This window comes from Biomphalaria glabrata, chromosome 6 (assembly GCF_947242115.1).
Source record: "Biomphalaria glabrata chromosome 6, xgBioGlab47.1, whole genome shotgun sequence".
Taxonomy (NCBI): domain Eukaryota; kingdom Metazoa; phylum Mollusca; class Gastropoda; family Planorbidae; genus Biomphalaria; species Biomphalaria glabrata.
The window spans coordinates 53,231,732-53,253,776 of record NC_074716.1 but is presented as its reverse complement, the minus strand read 5'-3'; the positions used below and the strand labels follow the sequence as shown (position 1 = coordinate 53,253,776).

The following is a 22,045-nucleotide window of genomic DNA, read 5'->3' as shown; positions in this document are numbered from 1 at the left end:
GTCATAGGGCCATGGTGGCTGATTGGTAAGACGCTTAGTTTCCGAATCGAGCGGTCTCGAGTTCGAACCTCGTAAAGACTGGGTTCTTAAATTTAGGGAAATTTAGGACGCTCGCGAATCCACACAACTCTAATGGGCACGAGACATAAGCTGGGGAAAGTAAAGACAGTTGGTCATTGTGCTGGCCACATGACACCCTCATTTACCGTGGGGCATAAAAACAGATTATCTTTACATCATCTGCCCTATATATAGAATGGTCTGAAAGGGGAAATTTACTTTTTGATAAAGTCATGTTTTAGTAGAATATTGTGTTCTATAGCATTGTAGGCCTAATTGGAAATATTTTGGAAGACAAGATTATAGACTATAGTGTAGCTTAAGATATGATAAAATAGATAAGATAATTTTAATTGGTCCAATCAAATGGAAATTCAGTTTGATTACAATTGATCACATCAGCGTAACTACAGTAACAATAACAATATGGATACAAATACGAACACCATTCACACACGAAACACATACACACTTATATCCAGCACTTTATGAGTTAGACTTCTATGTACTTCTCGATGACGACAGATGACATTGTAACACTGACCGAAAGTGGGATAAAGGAGTTTTTAAATCTTTCTGTTTTAGTTCTAATGGAAAGGAGACGACCACTTCTTTCAGATCTGATGTAACAGTGGTTTAATGGGTGCAGGTGGTTTTTAAGGATCGTAAGTGATTTGGAAAGGCATGTTTTATGAAAAAGCTCTTCAAGAGATGGTAGCTGTGTTCGAGTGATATACGATGCTTTTTTAATTAGTATATTTAGTCTATGTCATTGTGCCAGTGAGGTATTACCATACCAGAAGGTAATTGCAAAGCTGGCTTGACTGCTGATGGTTGCTGTATAGAAGAGTTTAATTATTGTTTTGTCGATGTTACATTGCCTTAGCTTTCTAAGATAGAAGAGTTGTTTGTGAATTTCGGTGTGAAAATTTTGACAGTGTCATTTCAGTTTGTTGTCGATGGCCGAAATATGGTTTTTATGTTTGCCCCTTTCAGATCTCCCCACCCCTTTTCTTGTTTTTCACTTGAAATTGTCTCATAAGTTGTGTCCCTTTAGGTTGTGCCCCTTGCATTCTTTTTCTCGTTTTTTTGTATTCTTCTCTCCCCTCATATGTTAGAGTTAGCCATGCTAATGTTCTCAAGATAATTAACATAAACGTCACGTGTCACAACACACCGACATGACCTACATAGGAAACAGATAACTGTGTTGTTGTTGGTTAATACACTGCGCAATCATCCATAACCTGTATTTTTAACCTAAATCATTGAGAAGGGTGGTCAGCATTAACCGTTTAGAAGTTTGAGTTATGGGGCAGGTGGTTTAATTCTGTAGCTGACAGTTAAGCATCTCTTGAACTGAGGGACTGAAAGTCTGTGGGAGGAGAAACTGATCTGGAAGCTCATAAACAAGAACTGTTATATATTTGTATTCATATATATATATAAATAAATGAACCATGGTCGTTCTACGACTGAAGGAGGCCAATGATGTTGGACAATGAACAATGATATAAATAAATGAACCATGGTCGTTCTACGACTGAAGGAGGCCAATGATGATGAACAATGAACAATGATATAAAATAAATGAACCATAGTCGTTCTACGACTGAAGGAGTCCAATGATGATGAACAATGAACAATGATATAAAATAAATGAACCATGGTCGTTCTACGACTGAAGGAGTCCAATGATGATGAACAATGAACAATGATATAAAATAAATGAACCATGGTCGTTCTACGACTGAAGGAGTCCAATGATGATGAACAATGAACAATGATATAAATAAATGAACCATAGTCGTTCTACGACTGAAGGAGTCCAATGATGATGAACAATGAACAATGATATAAATAAATGAACCATGGTCGTTCTACGACTGAAGGAGGCCAATGATGATGAACAATGAACAATGATATAAAATAAATGAACCATGGTCGTTCTACGACTGAAGGAGTCCAATGATGATGAACAATGAACAATGATATAAATAAATGAACCATGGTCGTTCTACGACTGAAGGAGGCCAATGATGATGAACAATGAACAATGATATAAATAAATGAACCATAGTCGTTCTACGACTGAAGGAGTCCAATGATGATGAACAATGAACAATGATATAAATAAATGAACCATGGTCGTTCTACGACTGAAGGAGTCCAATGATGATGAACAATGAACAATGATATAAATAAATTAACCATGGTCGTTCTACGACTGAAGGAGGCCAATGATGATGAACAATGAACAATGATATAAAATAAATGAACAATGTGAGATGGACACGGTTGTGTTAGGAGGAGAGTGCTTTGTATGGTCTCCACAATCGTATGCCACGCAGATGCGGAGGTGTCTTTAAATCTATCCCAACTCACTGTTAAAGACACACTGGAGACACACAGCGTTTAATCAAGTTGAATGCTTTTAAAAATCCTTCAATAAAATAAGTAATTTAAGATATGAACAAGCAAAATATCTATTTAAAAAAATACTTTTTAAAGAAAACAAAAGCGTATTTTATGGGGAATAAATGCATATTTGCAGCCATATTTCTCAGTACTGTACGATTTTCTTTTCTATATCAAACACAATTAATTAGCACTGATTAATCAATTAATTTATTATTGATTCGTGTTTTATTAGGGACAATGAATAGTTGTTTAAATTTCAGCTTGAACCGATCATTGGAGGAGGTTTAGAGAAATAACGTGTACACAATTTTTTACCATCTTCTTATCTTATCTTATATAATACTGATCCTCAAAGGATTACGGGCACGACATGGCCTAAATTGTGCCGATGTGCCTAAACTCAAAACTCAAACTCATAATACAGACGTTACTTCATAAAAGAAGATGATTATGTTCTACGCGTCATGCATTGAGTCATGCGTGTTAACCAATGATTTAAATTCTGCTAAGTCACTGGTTTTCCTGGCAGGCTCAGGCAACTCATTCCATTCTCTAATAGCGCTAGGGAAGAAGGAGCATTTGTACTTATTTGTTCTAGCATATAGAACAAGGAATGTGCCTTTACCAGACTGACAGAATGAGTCGATATAAGCTTTGTAATCACTATAATAACTTGCTGACATACATTAATTTAGGGGAAGTAGAACACATTGAAATTACAGTCGATCCAGTAAAGAATAAGCTCTCTTAAATAGTCAACATGGGGCACTGACTGATGCCCAGCAACTGACTGACTAACCTCTTGCGATAGCTCAGTGTTTCCCAAACTTTTTTTGACTGTTAGACACCCTGGAAGTCTTGGTTGACCCCTGGGGTTCTATATAAACCACATTGGGAATCACTGCCGAAATGTAGTTTCACATTTATATAGTATCTATGGCCTCCTTCAGACGCGAAACGAGACGAACGCCTGTGCATTAGCTGTGGTCGGAGAGATGTCGCCCTCACATCAGTTCCCCCTCTCCACGCAGCTGATGTATTTTGAACGGCAGTGCTGATACAGTTTGGGGTCAGCGGCGTCGCAAGTTCTGCCAGGGTGTAGCACTGTGTGTTACAAACTGCCTTAGGGTCGCCAGCTCCTGATTTTTCCTCAGGGTTGACTCCCGAAGCCTTTCCCATGTTTTGGTAAAGCTGCAACTCAACAGAGGTTTGAATTCAGAGGTTTTTTTCTCGTAGATGGGTAGCCAGCCATGGCTAACGAGCCCTTCCTGTCCGAAGTATATAGTAGCCTATATCAATTTCTGGAAAGTTGGGATATTACGTAACGAGTAAAGGGGGACGGTGGGGTATAATTATTTATTACGATTTGTTACGTAGCAAAAAATATTCAAATGAAATAACAAAATATGTATAATCATTTTGTCATATTAACTCTCTTGTTTAATGTTTGTTATCACTGCGCCTTCAGGATACATTCTTTCCTATCTCGCTTGATAAATTAAATTATTATTATTATTATAAACTGAAGGAAGCGCGGTGGCTGAGCGGTAAAGCGCTTGACTTACGGTCCGGGGTTCAAATTCTGGTGAAGACTGGGATTTTTAATTTCTGAATCTTCGGGCACCTCTGAGTCCACCCAGCTCTAATGGGTACCTGACATTAGTTGAGGAAAAGTAAGAATCAGATGACCTTTACATCATCTGCCCTATAGACCACAAGGTCTGAAAGGGGAACTTTACTTTTTTTTTTTTTTTTTTTAACAGATCCAGTGGTCCCTTGACTTTCGCTGGTCCGACTTTCACTTACCACGGTGTTGTGAACGAATTTCAGTGTTCGTGTGTTTGTCTTAAAATATGAGTGTCATGTATAAGTTACGCCCATGTCCTGTTGCCTGTCCTGTGGTTGAACTGGGCAGCCTAGCTTGGGTAAGGTGAGGTAATGACTGCTGCACGGTGGTTGGACGTCTAGGCCTGTCGGTGTACTTGTGAGATCAAAACTTAGTAGTGAATAAACTGCTGCAGATTGATATCAAACAGAGCTAGACGAGTTTCTTACGCTGATGAGATGTGTGTTGTTCAATAACAATTCGAAAGATATCACACACGGGTTTTCAGAAAATATTGGGAAAATACCCCGCCTGTTTTTCACATCAAGGGTTTTCCGACCGGTTATTCGGCGGCCGCCCGATGTAACCTATAGGTACACTGTTTGGGGGGAGAAAACTGAATACGTCATCGAAGCGCCGATAGAAGTTGAGAATTTGCCCATCATTTCTACAGATACCCGGATGAAAAATGTAATTTGGGACAATTATGTTTAAATAAGTCTTTTGTAAAATTCAAATTTTCTTATTATGTTACTCTACCCGGGGGTGGGGTGGGGGGAGTTTCACTACGATTTGTTATAAGGTTGTCTGGGAGGGGAGAGAACACTTTTGGTGTTACTTAATATCTGGAACTTTCCCCTTCTGGATAATCTCCGACATTGATAGCACGTGCTGTCACCTTCCCATGATTCCATTTTTTGACCTTATATCTAGTTTATGCAAATTAATTGTTCTCTCCAAAAAAATCTGGACAGAAATGTTCCCCTGCACCGGTAATGTGACCTGAATTATAAGGACAGTCGACTTCCTACTGGTCAGCGTGTCGAGCTTGACATACTACACACACATGTGACAGAAATATATTTTAAAACGAATTCTTCCAAATGAAAACATTAGGCTGTAAACTCTCAGAAGCCGAGAATGACAAATGTGCATGAAGTATTAAGAAAATCTACCAAGTATTTAAATTAAAGTGTTGTTGTTTTTTTAATAAAAAATGGGATGTGTAATTGGTGGATAGAAGCCGTTTGACCACCTACCAACGGAACTCGAGTTCGAAACGCAACACGAGATGGTGTTGTGTTTGCATCGCCCAAAGGCAGTTTAGAAACCTTCTCCAGATCCCCACTATCTGACTGGTCCACACAAAAAGAAGATTTGACAATAGCGAAATGAGCATTATAAGCTCGAAAGATACGCTAACCCCCTACCCCCCCACCCCCCGAAAAAAAAATCTTATTTTATCAGTGGTCTTATCTTTTTGTTAAAAGTCCCCAAATAAATGCCGATCTAGGTTTAAATTAATCGTGGAATAAAAATAGAAGTTACTTTGACATGCGAGCGTCAATGAAAATGTATTAATTTTGAATTCTTCACCTATCCCCAATAGTTTGTTGAACCGTTGGGGCACGGCACAAGATCTGTTGACCGTCTTTCTCCATTTCTCTCCGTCTTTTGGCTTGGATAGAATTTCTTTCAATGATTAGGCCATCCATTCTTAGATGCTGTCCTCTCATGGCTTTCTCTGTCTGCCTCTTCTTCTTGTTCCTGGTGCTGTTCCCTGGAGGAAGATCTTTGCGAATTCTTCACGATTTCTTTACAAATTTATTTTTTCGCTGCGCTGAAGTTTTTTTGGTGGTTGGGCGTTGGGTATTAGCCATTGAACACAATTATTTACGAGTTCAATTCTAGATGAAAATTGAGATTTCTTTCTTTGCACTGTGTGTGTGTGTTTGTGCGTTTCTATGGTGACGGTGGGAAGAGGTTAGCGGCTGGTTGTAAAAATAAATAGCTTTGTCTACGGCGGTCTTAGGGGAGACGACTCCAGAATCTGAGAATGAAAAGAATAGTTATTGTAGTAAGCTAGATTTTGTTTAAAATACGATTTTATATATTATTGCTAGAGTCTAGTACAGTGTTTCCCAAAGTGGGGTACGCGTATCCCCTGGGGTACGGCAAGACTTTGGAGGGGCCGGGTACGCGTTGCACATAGTTTACTATACTGATTTTTTTTTAAATACCCATTTATTATGTTCTGTTGGTGAATCAATATGGGCAGTGTAGGTCGAAGGGTACTCAGCTTTAAAAAAGTTATAAAAGGGGCACACATAGATCAAAGGTTTGGGAAACACTGGTCTACTCCATTGATTGTATTTCCTCTCAAGTGGAATGTGTTTATATTGTAATAAAAGTTCAATTTAGTTTTTGTTCAAAAAAGAAGTTATTCACTTATTTCAAGTTTGAGAAGCTAAGATACAATACGCTTACAGCGGTTTAGTTGTCAACTTGCAGATGAGGGCGACAAGTCAACGAGCGTCAACAAAACACTGTCACCGCTTTCTCCCCTCTCCTCGGTACTTACTGTAAAGAGTTCAAAGAACCGAAGCCAGTGGGTCGTTATGACCCCCGCTCTAGATTTCGTGATTCTATCTTTGCAGTGATTTTATAGGCTTGACTTTCTCTCTCTCTCTCTCCCTCTCTCTCTCTCTCCCTCTCTCTCCCTCTCTATCTTTGCAAGTGATTTTATAGGCTTGACTTTCTCTCTCTCTCTCTCCCTCTCTATCTTTGCAAGTGATTTTATAGGCTTGACTTTCTCTCTCTCTCTCTCTCTCTCCCTCTCTATCTTTGCAAGTGATTTTATAGGCTTGACTTTCTCTCTCTCTCTCTCTCTCTCTCTCCCTCTCTATCTTTGCAAGTGATTTTATAGGCTTGACTTTCTCTTTCTCTCTCTCTCTTTCTCCCTCTCTCTCCCTCTCTCTCTCCCTCTCTCTTTCCCCCTCTCCCTCTCTTCCTCCCTCCCTCTCTCTGATGTAGGTAGTATGTCACGCTTGTTACTGTTAAATATTAACAGGTATATAATAACATGACCACGAATGAGACATCATTGTGCAGTGAGCTTTATTATCGCTGTTGCCCTTGGTCCTACCCAATTACCGTTAGTATCATTTAGGTACACGTTTCTTTGTATGGATTTTGTAGAACACAACTTTTCCTGCTTATAACATGCTCGGTGCGCTGTGGTCCAAGCTCTTTTTTGGATCTGTAGTGGGAGGGGTTATCTGGGAGTAGGTTTCCGTGCTGCCTTTAGGCGCTCAGCAAAAACAACCCTGCTCAAGTCGGGACTTGAACTCGAACCAATGGATAGGTAGCCAAACGCCGTTTTGGCCACTCGGCCACACGATCCACTTAACATGGTGAGGAAATTAAGTATGGTTAGTTGGGCGGTTGGTCATCGTGCTAGCCACGTGACACTCGCTGGTCAACCGTTGGCCAAAGAAACAGGTGACCTTAACATCGTCTGCCCTAAGGATCGCAAGGTCTGAAAGGGGAACTTTACTTTACCCTTTAGTTGGTACCTAAAGTTGACCATTTAAAGTATACTAAAACGAAGGCGAATGTCTTCCAGTGAATAACAATAATAGTAATAAGCCATTGTATTCCAGCCCGATAAGTACAATTTGTATTGGATTTGCTTTCTTAGCTCTGACCCACACAATTTGTATTGGATTTGCTTTCTTAGCTCTGACCCACACAATTTGTATTGGATTTGCTTTCTTAGCTCTGACCCACACAATTTGTATCGGATTTGCTTTCTTAGCTCTGACCCACACAATTTGTATTGGATTTGCTTTCTTAGCTCTGACCCACACAATTTGTATTGGATTTGCTTTCTTAGCTCTGACCCACACAATTTGTATTGGATTTGCTTTCTTAGCTCTGACCCACACAATTTGTATTGGATTTGCTTTCTTAGCTCTGACCCACACAATTTGTATTGGATTTGCTTTCTTAGCTCTGACCCACACAATTTGTATTGGATTTGCTTTCTTAGCTCTGACCCACACAATTTGTATCGGATTTGCTTTCTTAGCTCTGACCCACACAATTTGTATTGGATTTGCTTTCTTAGCTCTGACCCACACAATTTGTATTGGATTTGCTTTCTTAGCTCTGACCCACACAATTTGTATCGGATTTGCTTTCTTAGCTCTGACCCACACAATTTGTATTGGATTTGCTTTCTTAGCTCTGACCCACACAATTTGTATTGGATTTGCTTTCTTAGCTCTGACCCACACAATTTGTATTGGATTTGCTTTCTTAGCTCTGACCCACACAATTTGTATTGGATTTGCTTTCTTAGCTCTGACCCACACAATTTGTATCGGATTTGCTTTCTTAGCTCTGACCCACACAATTTGTATTGGATTTGCTTTCTTAGCTCTGACCCACACAATTTGTATTGGATTTGCTTTCTTAGCTCTGACCCACACAATTTGTATTGGATTTGCTTTCTTAGCTCTGACCCACACAATTTGTATCGGATTTGCTTTCTTAGCTCTGACCCACACAATTTGTATTGGATTTGCTTTCTTAGCTCTGACCCACACAATTTGTATCGGATTTGCTTTCTTAGCTCTGACCCACACAATTTGTATTGGATTTGCTTTCTTAGCTCTGACCCACACAATTTGTATCGGATTTGCTTTCTTAGCTCTGACCCACACAATTTGTATTGGATTTGCTTTCTTAGCTCTGACCCACACAATTTGTATTGGATTTGCTTTCTTAGCTCTGACCCACACAATTTGTATCGGATTTGCTTTCTTAGCTCTGACCCACACAATTTGTATCGGATTTGCTTTCTTAGCTCTGACCCACACAATTTGTATCGGATTTGCTTTCTTAGCTCTGACCCACACAATTTGTATCGGATTTGCTTTCTTAGCTCTGACCCACACAATTTGTATCGGATTTGCTTTCTTAGCTCTGACCCACACAATTTGTATCGGATTTGCTTTCTTAGCTCTGACCCACATAATTTGTTACACACTTCTAATGCAGATGGATATTGTTTGCGATTATTAACGTTTAAGCTTTGGATAACATCCCCACAGAACACATTGACACACTCGAACACGAACATGATTTGTAAATCTAGTGGCCAGCACACCAAACAAACGACCTTAATAATAATAATAATAATTATAAATACTCTCCGCAAGAGGTTCTCGAGTCTACTGAACATCTGCTGTACTGGGATAGGCCTATTCTGACCGACAAAACGGTAGATTTCAATCGCCCGGATCTGCTGTTCATCGATAAAAAAGAAAAAAACCGCTACCATTATCGATATCGCCGTACCACTGTCTCATAATTTGAGAAAAACTGAGATAGAAAAACAAAGAAAATATGGGAACCTAGGCTTGGAAATTGTCCAAAATAACAATATACCCCATTGTTATATCAACCGAGGGGATAATAACAACTGACCTCACAGACACCTTCAAGGCCCTTAACATTCCTAGGAACATCTTCGTTGCCTGTCAGAGGGCGGTACTGCTGCAGACCTGCCACATCACCAGAAAATTCCTCAGTGGAAACTGTTAAAGGGACTACGATGAATTTTGTTTCTCTTTAGCGAAACTCGACCCTGGCAGCGCCAGAGAATGACTACTCGTTCATTTCTAACATAATAATAATAATAATCTTTATTGTCCGTGAGGAAATGTGTCTTACAATTTGTGCGTAACACCAAACAGAACATAGTAACTATGAAAAAAATATGTACATTCACACCTGACTCCTGGCCGTAGCTGGAATTCCATTAATGAAGTGCTTAAGGCAGGCTAAAAATAGAGAAGTGAAAATCTAAATGTCCATCTAGATTTCAGATCTAGATTTCAAATCAATACTTCTGCCATAATATCTTTTATAACTTTGGAAAGGGTTGGGGGGGGGGGGGGGAGTGCAGTATTTCTCTATGAAATTTCTTAAAACCAGTCTGGCAGCATAAATAGGGAAAAGCGTAATTCGTAACTGGTCGAGAGGCCAAGTGCGCTTGAACTTGGCTTGTCTTGTCTACATAGAAGGGGGCTCGAGGTTCGACACCCGACTCGGGCAGAGTTGCGTTTACTGAGCGCCTAAAGGCAGCACGGAAAACCAACTCCTAGATACCCCCTCCCTCCCACTGGTCCACAAATGAGATTGGACCAATGCGCTCTGAGCATGTTATAAGCATGAAAGTAGGGCTATACTAAAAAAAAGCTATAAAAACAAAAAGCTATTAACTCGAATTGAAATAGAAATCACACTATAGAAGGAGGTTAGGACCAGAAGTAAATTATCTTCAACTCTGAAGGAACATCCGAAACATGTAAAAAATTTTTACAAAATACAAGAAGAATGTCCTACAAAAAAAAAGACAGAAGTGTTAAAGTCGCGAGTCCTTTAAAAGATTAATTGTCTTATAAAGGACAAAATGTTCTATAAAAAGAATACAATATAAAGAATGGGTGTCCTGTTGACATAAAATAAACATGTACATCGTCTGCTGAACTGAGATCACGTGACCACTTAAGTATTCCACTGTTAATGACACTGATCACATTATATTTTTAATCTGTTTGAATGCTGCCTTCAAAGTAAATGGTGCATGAAACAATTAAGCCATCCATTATCGAATTGGATGAACTTCTATCATCAGCTAATGGCTTGAAACAGGAACAGATTGTAAAAATTGAATGAAACAGGGTAAAGAGCAGCATGAATGTGAAAACATCTGGAAATAAAAAAGTAAACTCTGGCTTATATGAGGAAATAAAAAAGTAAATTCTGGCTTATATGTGGAAATAAAAAAGTAAATTCTGGCTTATATGTGGAAATAAAGAAGTAAATTCTGGCTTATATGTGGAAATAAAAAAGTAAATTCTGGCTTATATGTGGAAATAAAAAAGTAAACTCTGGCTTATATGAGTAAAAAAACAAACAAACCACAAAATTATTTCATTAACATTCCCCGAAATATTATTTTCAACTATAGAAATGAGTGTGATGTAGGAGGGTCCCCCAGCGGACAACGGCTTTGTCTGTATAAGAAGTGTAAAAAATATGCAAGATTGGCATAGATATGTGAAACACTGCCCTCATTCATTAATCTTCGAAATTAAAGATTTAAAATTAAAGATTAATTAAGATTAAAATTTAATTGCCATTAAAGGTATACAAAGCAGGAAACATAAAAAAAAAAATAAAGACACAAAGATAAAGTCAAATTTCTTATTCAATATGCTAGGACAAATAGTAACAAGGATTCCAATCTTCCCTAGTGCCAGTAGAGCATAGCAAAAATATAAAGTCACATTTCTTATTCCATATGCTAGGACAAATAGTAACAAGGATTCCAATCTTCCCTAGTGCCATTAGAGCATAGAACGGGTTGCCTGAGTCAGCCAGGACAATCAATGTCCAAGCAGATTTTAAGACTAATAATTAATATTCACGACTAACTAGATAAACATATGGATACGCGAAGGACGTAATTATCTTTTGCTTTGAAGGAACGTCTGAAAGTTATAAGATAAGACGCGCCGCAGGAAAGGATCACAGGTTATAATAGTGGTGGTTTTAGAACTTTTTATTTCAAATCTAAGGTCTGAACTCTTACTCACTGTGTTGCTACTTTTGATGCATCTACTCCTTAATTCTGGTACATGAATCCTTTAGACATGTTTTTTTTTTAGTTAGCTAAATACTTTCTGTCTTCACCTTCACCAAACCATTAGTCTGCTGGACCATTGGGGCACCACAAATGATCTGTCGACGATCTCTCTCTGTCTTTTTGTCTTGACTAGAATCTCTTTCAATGACAGGGCTGTACATTCTTTGATATTATTTTCCCATCTTTTTCTCTGTCTGCCTCTTCTTCTTTTCCCTGATACTGTTCCCTGTAGAAGGGTCTTTGCGAGCCCCGAAGACCTGGTGGTATGCCCATACAATTTAATCCCACACAATGCATGTTTTAAAAAAAAAGTAATCTCAAGTTTCCCTGTTCAGTAAAAATGTCTAAGCATGTCATGTGTCTTGCTGTTGATGTCAGAAACTAAAATTCTCGTTTTAATGTTTGATAAGTTTCGACTTAAATCTTAAATACACAACATTTAAACATTCTTTAACATTTATCTCTTTCTTTAAAAAACACAAATCGAACTTGAAATCATCCCCCCTCACCCATGTCTAAGACAGTACGGCGTAGAAGCTCCCTTTTTTTGAAATCTGACACCGACCTGTGACAAGACAAACACTATAAACTGACCTAAGTCCGTTTCAGCAGACAAACATGAAGTTTATTTTACTACAATAATAATAATAATACACTGCACTCCTTGTTAGTGCTACAAGTCAAGAAATAAATAAACAATCCTATCCGCATAACAGCGGTATCTAAAGTATCCAATATATGTTAGTTACAAATCACGTCCGCATCTCAGCGGGTAACAATAAGAACAATTACTACTAGTGACACTGGAGCTCCAACTATAGATATTCAATGAAATACGAATAATAATTTAATATTCAATAAGCACATAATGAAATCAACTCTCAAATATAATTAATCAACAGTCATTAGTCCATCGACTTTCATGCTATATACATATATGTACACCAGTCCAAGAAGCAACGTCCAACCTTCCTGGACCGGGAGCAAGACCTCACTAACTTGATTTGACTTGACTGACCTCTAAGTCAACTTTATTCATTCTACTTCCTGTTTTCTACATCAGGAATTCCACGTGTCTTTTAAGCTCTTAACATGACGTGAACTTTAGATCATGCAATGTCAACTAAGACTGTGACACCAGTACTTTTCAACATAAACTCCCACATTAACTGTTAGTTATTTGCGTAATAGAAGGAAGGGGGGCCTCATGTCGCCCACTTTTAAGGTATACTAATGTATGCAAACGCGACATGAAGCTCTACAAAATTGACACCATAAATGAGACACCGGATAGATCCAGATGGAGAGCAAGATTGAAGGAAAGGTCCTGGATTGCAGATGGCGTGCACACCAGAAGAAAAACGAAGGGTGAATGTGCTATTATGCCGTCTGGTTACACATGCCTAGGCTGTGATCGCTGATGTGTATCAAAGATAGCCACATGATGAGTTGCAAAGGGAAATGATTAACCCTCGAGACGTAAAATGCCACAGAATTAATCATACATTATTTTTACTATGCTTAAAAAAAAATGGCTGACGGCAAGCCTTTCTTGTTTCATGTTTTTTTTTTTAATTTTATTTTTTGTTGAGACATTTATCTTTCACCAAAGTCGCTCTGAATCACTTGATCAAAGATGTTCAATCCTTTTAACTAATGATCTTGTAGGGCCAGCTTTGAACTGAATTGCAGAAAATTCTAAACGAGCTGGATTATGTATGTCCAAAGCCAATTATTTAAACGTATAATAAAGCTATAACACATCAATGCTGACTGATCATTCAAATAGAAATGTAACTACAACAATTTTTCAAATATTCAGATACACTAAATGGGATGGCTGCCTGGTCCTGAGGTATGCGCTCTAGAGTAGTCTAGACTGTCTTTCACTGGTCTTGATGGCCTTGTTTCAAAGCCCGCTGCCACCCCCTAGTTGTCCTGCGTGAGGTTTAGGCTAGGATGTAATTATCTTCAAATCTGAAGGAACATCCAAAACAAATAAAGAATTTATTGTTCGCCTCAAATGAAGAACAATTGTTCTGGGATTCTCGTGCAGAGGAAGCGTTGCAAACAATAAAACTACGAGTTATTCTCTATGGAGATTCCACAAATAAAACTACAAGATTATTTCATTGGCATGTTTAAGCCTGGTCAATACTTAAGATTTCTACGACTGCCACACACACACACATGATCACAAATAACTTCAGTGGGAACTACTGTTAAAGTAGAAGATTTTTTTTTAAAGTTGAAAACAACACATTTCACACATCACTAGGCCCCCCTCCTCCTAAAAAAAGCAAACAAACATGAATTGGGTATTTTCTTTCCCAAGATAGCTCATGGACTCTTTAACCTGATTTTGAAAACTAATTACACTGTTATATTTCTTTAAAAACAAACTGACTAGCGTTAACATTAATGAACGTTAAGACAGATATCCAATTAATATATTAAAAGATGAAATGATGCATGACAAGCCCCAATTTTTCATTTCCAAATAGTTTGGCTTTGATTCCAGGGTTTTGTGCCCTTCGGAACTTGTGTTGATTTCACCCACATGTGGTGCAGCCCACGCCGTACGAGCAGACATCATTTTTTTTTTTTGTTTCTGTGTACCTTTAGCAAAAATTCGAAAAACAAACAACAAACATTTAGCTCTATAACAAAAATAAATCAAAAAGGCGATTGTCTTTACTTCCGGGAATGAACGAATAGTGCAGTAAGTCAAGAGGTTACGTATGCCTAGAACAAAAACATTCTAGCAAATAATGTTCTTAGTCTACAGAGCTTAACTTTTTGTTGGTTTGAACTGTCTTAAAGCTTTGAACACATGAGTTCACCAAAGTGTCTTAATAAAATGTTTGTAAAATGTTTTACATGTTTCGGATGTTCCTTCAGAGTTGAAGATAGTTTACTTCCTAGTCCAAACCTCCTGCAGGACGACGGAGGATGGGAGCGAGCAGGGTTTGAACCCTCAACCGTCGATAAATCCGAACGACAGTCCAGCACGCAAACCGCACGACCAGGCAGCCATCCATCTTAATAGACCAGCGAAAGACCGAGACAGAAGGGAGGTGAAGGGGGAACAGGGAGGGAGAGGAGACAGGAGGAAGAAGACACAAGAGGGAGATTCCTCCTGGACTAAGCCATCAACACCCTATTGCTTTACGGGCATCCAAATAGCTGTGACTTAATTCCAAGTCTAAAGACCAATTCCTGAAGATTATGAATGCTGGTGTCACGCTAATAGCTTAATGGAAAGTTTGGAAAAGTTTTCCTTAAAAGTGATTTTTTGTTTGTTCTCTAGTGTTGCTGCAAGTATGTGTATGTTTACGTGTATGTATGTCTTACCTTATGCATTGCCAACGCTACTTCTTAACAGAAGATAATGTACGGATATTAGAGACTTAAACTTTGGCTGATTCAGGCAACCCGTTCCATGCTTTAGATGCACTAGGGAAGAAAAAACACTTGTATGAGTTAGTCCTAGCATATGGAATAAAAAATGTGCCTTCATTTTCGTGTCTTTCTTGGTATTTTATTAGACGGTGTTTTTCTTTTTGTAAGTGATTTACTGTTTTATGGATTATTGCTACTTAACTTTTCAGTCTTCTGCTGTGAAGTGTCTCTTAAGTTTGGTGATTTTGCTAATTTACTAGTAAATGTTAATATTCCTTTATTATGAATCCTATGGCTCTAATCTGCTTAAGTTTCCCTATCTTTTCTCGAGAAGTCTCAAACAGATGACTTATATTCTTATAGTCGTCTAATTTGTGATTCAGAGATTTCAATTGAAACAAACTATTGTGTGGGATTAGAACCAGGTAAACTGAAACTGCGGGTAATAGTTTCTAAGCTGTCACAAAGTCACGCCTCTTGAGGTTTTTGTTTTACAAGTGAACATTGTGTGATTTTATTTGCTATTGGTTATTGTTATCTCAATCCTACTCCATTCCCAGCCATCATGGATTCCGTGCCATTAAAAGCTTGAGCGCGTTGAAATCATGGTAGTTAAAATAATTAGCTAAAAACAGTGATCCACAACGTTTGAGCACCGGTGCCCTATTTAGACTGTAAAAGGCCCTAAGCTATTTGAGATATAAGGCCCTTTTGACTCACTTTCTAAGTCCGGATATATGTCAGTGCTAAATATTTATTGGGGACCCTAAGCTATAAGGGAATACGGTCCTGATGGCGCATAAGGGTCGGCCTGGAATTGATTCAGCAATATAGTAGGCTACATTTGTTTTTGATTACATGATTCACGTCTAGAAAATTTTCAGTCTAAGTTACTTCAACATGTCTTTTGACTATAAAACTTAAAACCTTAGTTAAACTAATGGTAAACTTAAAACCTTAGTTAAACTAATGGTAAACTTAAAACCTTAGTTAAACTAATGGTAAACTTAAAACCTTAGTTAAACTAATGGTAAACTTAAAACCTTAGTTAAACTAATGGTAAACTTAAAACCTTAGTTAAACTAATGGTAAACTTAAAACCTTAGTTAAACTAATGGTAAACTTAAAACCTTAGTTATAAACTAATGGTAAACTTAAAACCTTAGCTAAACTAATGGTAGTGGTGACTCAAGAATATAGTTGTTAAAACCTTAGCAATAAACTAACCAAGTTTCTCTACCGATGGCCAGTAAATGTCTAATTGTACAGAAGACTTAAAACTGCCGTGGACACAGCCAGAGCTGGATTAAGACTGCCTAATGCCATAACACTTGTAGGCTTCTCTCTCCGTTTTTTTCCCGCCTTTTGAAGTGGTTGTGTTTGATTGGCTTCAATACTATTAAGAGTTGAACTATTCACGTCTTCATGGGGGTTTACTCTCGCGTACTTTAGATACGATCGAAACCTTCATTCCCAGGGGCGGACACAATTTATTTTATTTTACGTTGAACGGGTGAGGCTGTCAAATTAAAGAATGATTAACTTATTAACACTGCCTACTTTTAGTATAAACATTGCGAAATGGCGGCTATAAAAAAAAATTACGTATTCACAATGGCATCACCACCTGATCGCCTCAAGTATCTTAAGAATCTGTTGATTGATGCTAATAGGTCGTAATGCAGGTCATAATTATGATAATAAATAAATGGAGTGCAGTAGTTTCACGTGCCAGCTTAAAAAATGATACACTAATAATACTCTAATACACAAATTAACAATAAATAACGCCAACCCTAAAACGCCTATTCATGAGCATGGGCGCCCGCAAGGGGGGGGGGTGCAAGGTGGTGCACCCCCCTGGATTCTGAGTAGCCAAATTCTATCAATTTTTTCGCCCATCAAATTAATTAAAGTCTAGGTAGCAGGTAGGGCTTCCACTGGTGACTGAAGTACAGTTGTAGTTGACTAGCCTAGGCTTATCAGGAATTGATAGCTGACCATGTAGGTGCAACCCTCTGAATTCTGAGCAGCCAAATTTTAGCCTGTTTTTACACCTTCAAATCAATTAACTTCTGCTAAGAAGCAACTACATAAACTAAAATAGCTCATCTATAGTTCATGCCGGACCATGTGCACTTTATTATGGGCTCTCAATTCAATATTCTTTAGCACGATAGTCGTGACGATTTGTTTTCACTTGGACACTATTATAGTTATCTTTATATTTAGTAATGGCCTACAATATAATAAAAGATTTTTTTTGTCTTGGAAGAAAAATCCTTGCCAGCTGTCTTTCGATTTGATATATGTGAAAGTTTCTTGAAGACTGCAGTCATCTTGGTACATGTATTTACGTATTGTGGAGTTGCGGTCTGTATTAAAGCTCGATAAAAGGGTTAGGGTTAGGGTTAGCTTAATAAAATAGCAGGTGAAACACATTTACCAGTTTACAATAGAAGAGATATAAAAGAAGTTCTTCCCATGCCATCTGAGTAAAAAAGTTGATTTGTATCGACGGAGCACTGGCAGCAGCAAGAAACCAAAATATACGAGCATCAGCAGCATGAATTAATTGCGTTTTCTTGGCATTTCGGGAATGAAACTGCAGATATCCCATGCATGTGTTTGAGCGTTGGATTTGTTGATGGCAATCATACTCGAGAAGAATTCGTTGGTCTTCTTGTGTCTAGCGTCATTGTCAGCGAATACATTATGTACATTTTCCACATGGATAAACTACAAAGCAAAGGCTACGATGGCTGCCCGTGATGGGTAGCATTCAAAACTGTGCTTAGGCAAGGATTCGTGAAAAATATCCTAAAGCAGACGTTGTTCGTTGCGAGTCCCACATACTTAAATTTGTTATCATTGACCTGAATGACATTTCAGATATACGTAATGTTGTTGGTGTCATCAAGAAGATTATCTTTTTCTTTCGTAACAGTCCCAAGCGAGAGCGTTTGTGCTAAATTTACCTCTTTTTTGTGAGACACGATGGACTGAGAAATACGCATTCATCTGCGCTTAAAGTCACAACTTTGAAAAGATCCTTGACTGTTTCGTGTATTTTAAAATAACGGCTGTAAGTGAAACCAGACAACCCGCATATGTGTAATCAGTGCCTGCTTCTCTTGTGTTTCTGATTTGTCTTTTAAATGTCGTCAATGAACCAGTTTCCGTGATGTTGCATTCTGTCCATCGTAGCATAAGTGGCCGCTTGACAGCACATCAGCAGTCACATTAATGACCATAATCAAAAAACAAACTTGACCATGCTGAGGAACACTTCAGGGATGGCAATCTTGAGGAAGGTGAGACTGCTGGAAGACTAACTTGGTATTAAGTTGGTGCTGCCCAGAATTAGCAGTCTACAGACACTCCGAGCAAAAATCACGTTTGGATTTTGGGTTTATTAGAGAACACGTGACTTAAATTCCGTATCTTGATTCGTTAGTTTCTTCATTAACGTCTCTCTTTTCAAGCAACAATAATGCTCAGTTCAACTTGTTTTGTGTACATACTAAAACGATGCAAGAGCTGCAACGTAAAGAAGAATATCAGAACTGCCAGATAAGCGTTTATGGCCTGCTTGTCCATCGCGATGAAAAGCAATTCAGTAATAAAAATATTGACAGTTTTGGCTGCGTTTGCATTTTTTTAATTCACCGCTTGGATGCACGTGCCTCATGGATCAACTGACCAATGTATTCACGTGTTAGTTTTTTTTTTAATTTCATGAAACAAATATGTTCAGTGAACTTAATATCGCATAGGTATGGAGGGCGAGGGAACACCAGTTCTTTTCTTTAATATTCTCTGTAATAAAAAAGTTGAAACTACGACTTTTAGCCATAGCCGGCCATAGGTGGCAACTTGCACCCCCTGCAAAAAGTCCTGCGGGCGCCCATGTTCATGAGATTAATTAATAACACACTCTCACATAACACACGCTACACACGATACCTTTTTCCCTTGCCAAGGGGAATAATTCTACATACCAACAATATTCACTTAAACATAAACATAGTGTCAACAATCAACATCATGTGGATATGCAGTCCCAGCTGTGATCCACATATTTCGCCACATACTGCACAGATATAACCATCATTTACCGTTGGCATCCTACGCCTGTCCTCGGCTGTAGATTTTCAATGGGTCTCAGAGGTGTTATAAATCTCCAGCTATCTCGTTCGGTGCCCGCCTTCTGCCAGGTGCTCTCTTCTATTGTCAGCAAGCTAGCCCAGTGCCTGAGCTGGCCTTTAAGCTGATTAATTATGTATACCATTTAATATAAATTGTGACATCTTTTTCCCAGAATCCCTAACTGTGGAAAGACATTCGGTAAAAATCCTTTTACTATTCAGTTCATCGTGGAGCTACACATATACTAGACGGGCTACATATGTACAAGACGGGCTACACGTGTACAAGACGGGCTACACGTGTACAAGACGGAATACACGTGCACAAGACGGGCTACACGTGTACTAGACGGGCTACACGTGTACAAGACGGGCCACACGTGTACAAGACGGGCTACACATGTACAAGATTAACTACACATGTACAAGACGGGCTACACGTGTACTAGACGGGCTACACGTGTACTAGACGGGCTACACGTGTACTAGACGGGCTACACGTGTACAAGACGGGCTACACGTGTACTAGACGGGCTACACGTGTACTAGACGGGCTACACGTGTACTAGACGGGCTACACGTGTACAAGACGGGCTACACGTGTACTAGACGGGCTACACATGTACAAGACGGTCTACACGTGTACAAGACGGGCTACACGTGTACAAGATTGGCTACACGTGTACAAGACGGGCTATACGTGTACAAAACGGTCTACACGTGTACAAGACGGGCTACACGTGTACACGACGGGCTACACGTGTACAAGACGGGCTACACGTGTACACGACGGGCTACACATGTACAAGAATTCCTTTTGTTGGTAGGACTTTCAAAATACAACTCAACAACCACAGCCGCAATCATAATCACACAAGCCTCTATGACACAACGGCAATCAAACGTTTGCTAATAATACAGCTTAAAAGTGAAGTTCGGCTCTCAGACTTTGAAATGACGTAAATGTCATCTCTGCAGTGGATGAGTGGTAAAGCGCTTGGCTTCTGACCGAGGGGGGCTCCCGGGTTCGAATCCTGTGAAAAATGGGATTTTTTATTTCGGGATTTCCAGGGGGCCTCTGAGTCCCTCCAGCTCTAATGGGAACCTTACAAAAGTTAGGGAAAAGTAAAGGCGGTTGGTCGTTGTGGTGGTCACATGACTTCCTTGTTAACCGTGGTCCTCGTAAACATATATTAATATTACATCTTAATAATAGTTAATTTTATTTTATTATTACACCACCATCTCATCTCACATATCAATTTATGAATTCCCCTTCCTTTTTCGTTCATGTTAGAGACATATCTACTAAAGTTATTGGTTTTATATAATTTCTGCCACTAAGTCAGTCTGTCACGTAATAAAAACATTTCTCAGTGGCCACTGTTCAGGGGGATAACTCTCAATTATGTTTCCCTTTCTGGCATCTTGATCCTGCCAATACTAGAGAATGACTCATAGCTCTTGATTAAATAACAGTAGCAATGTAACATTCGGAGTAACTAATCCGTTAACATCTGATATAATACAAAACAAAAAAAACACAGACACACACAGACACAGACACACACACATACACACACACTTACTCTTCTTACTCAAGTACGAGGAGGACGTTGTAATCTTTCAGGATGGAATGACCTTCACCTTACCTTAGTGTGTTGGACCGCTGCGGCACCTATTTACTGAGACTTAGGTCCTCCCGCGCCGTTCGGCGCATTGGGCGGCAAGCTGTCTCCATAAAGATCTGTCATTGGCAATGTCCGAAGCCTCCTCCCGCCTGGTGTCCACTGTTCTGAGGTCCTCCGTGAAGGTGTGACGCCCAAGTTATAAAGGAAGACGTCCCTGTTTGCGCTTTTAATAGAATTGGCCTCCATGTCATCGCACACCTATAGAAAAACAAAAAAAGACTAAGCTCCACAATGGAGGTCGAAAAACTATGTAAACTTTTACAAACTAGGCTATAAGCCTATATGGATGAAACGTGTCTGTAAATCGATGTAAATGCTAAGTAATACTTAAAAGTAAAAGTAAAGTTCCCCTTCCTATAGGACTGATGATGTAAAGGGCATCTGTTTTTTTTTTGTGGCCCACGGTTAACGACTGTTTCATGTGACCAGCACACACACCTCTGTTAAATTACCATCTTAACAAGATAAATCCCACACACTACCCCTTTGTAGACACTGCACCCCCATCCTTATGAAACTGTAAACCATATCCTCTTTGAATGCCCCTTCCTAATCCACCTTAGGCAGACCCATCTACCATTTCAAAATAACATAACCAACACCCTGTACGGCAGTGCTGAACAACTGAAGAAAACAGCACACTATTTTTCCAGTCTGCAAAAGAGCTCACAGCTCAGCAGCAAAAAGCTGGCTAGAAGAAGAAGAAGGTGGCCAGCGCCACGACCAACCGCCTTTGCAGTAAATACTAAATATATCGTAAATCGTCCGAGAAAGCCACTCATCTTTTTTTTTCGTTTTTCAATTGCGCTGACATGGATTACCTGTGACACTTCTTGCACAGTATTCTTGCAGACTGCATTTTGTGTCTCTGCCTGAGATCATAGATCTATTTCTCTCTCGTCACTCTTGTGCGTAGATCAGCAAAAGATTCTCAATGCACGGTGACGTGTTCATTTCAGGCATTCTCCTTTAGAAATGAACATTTTTATGGCAGGGG

General features: G+C 39.0%; 1 protein-coding gene across 4 annotated transcripts in view; it reads left to right on the top strand.

Moving 5' to 3' along the window:
• The window catches only part of LOC106058847 (potassium voltage-gated channel subfamily KQT member 1-like), a 127,608-nt gene that overhangs the window by 56,625 nt on the left and 48,938 nt on the right, over positions 1-22,045 (top strand). The gene's annotated exons all lie outside the window — the stretch shown is intronic.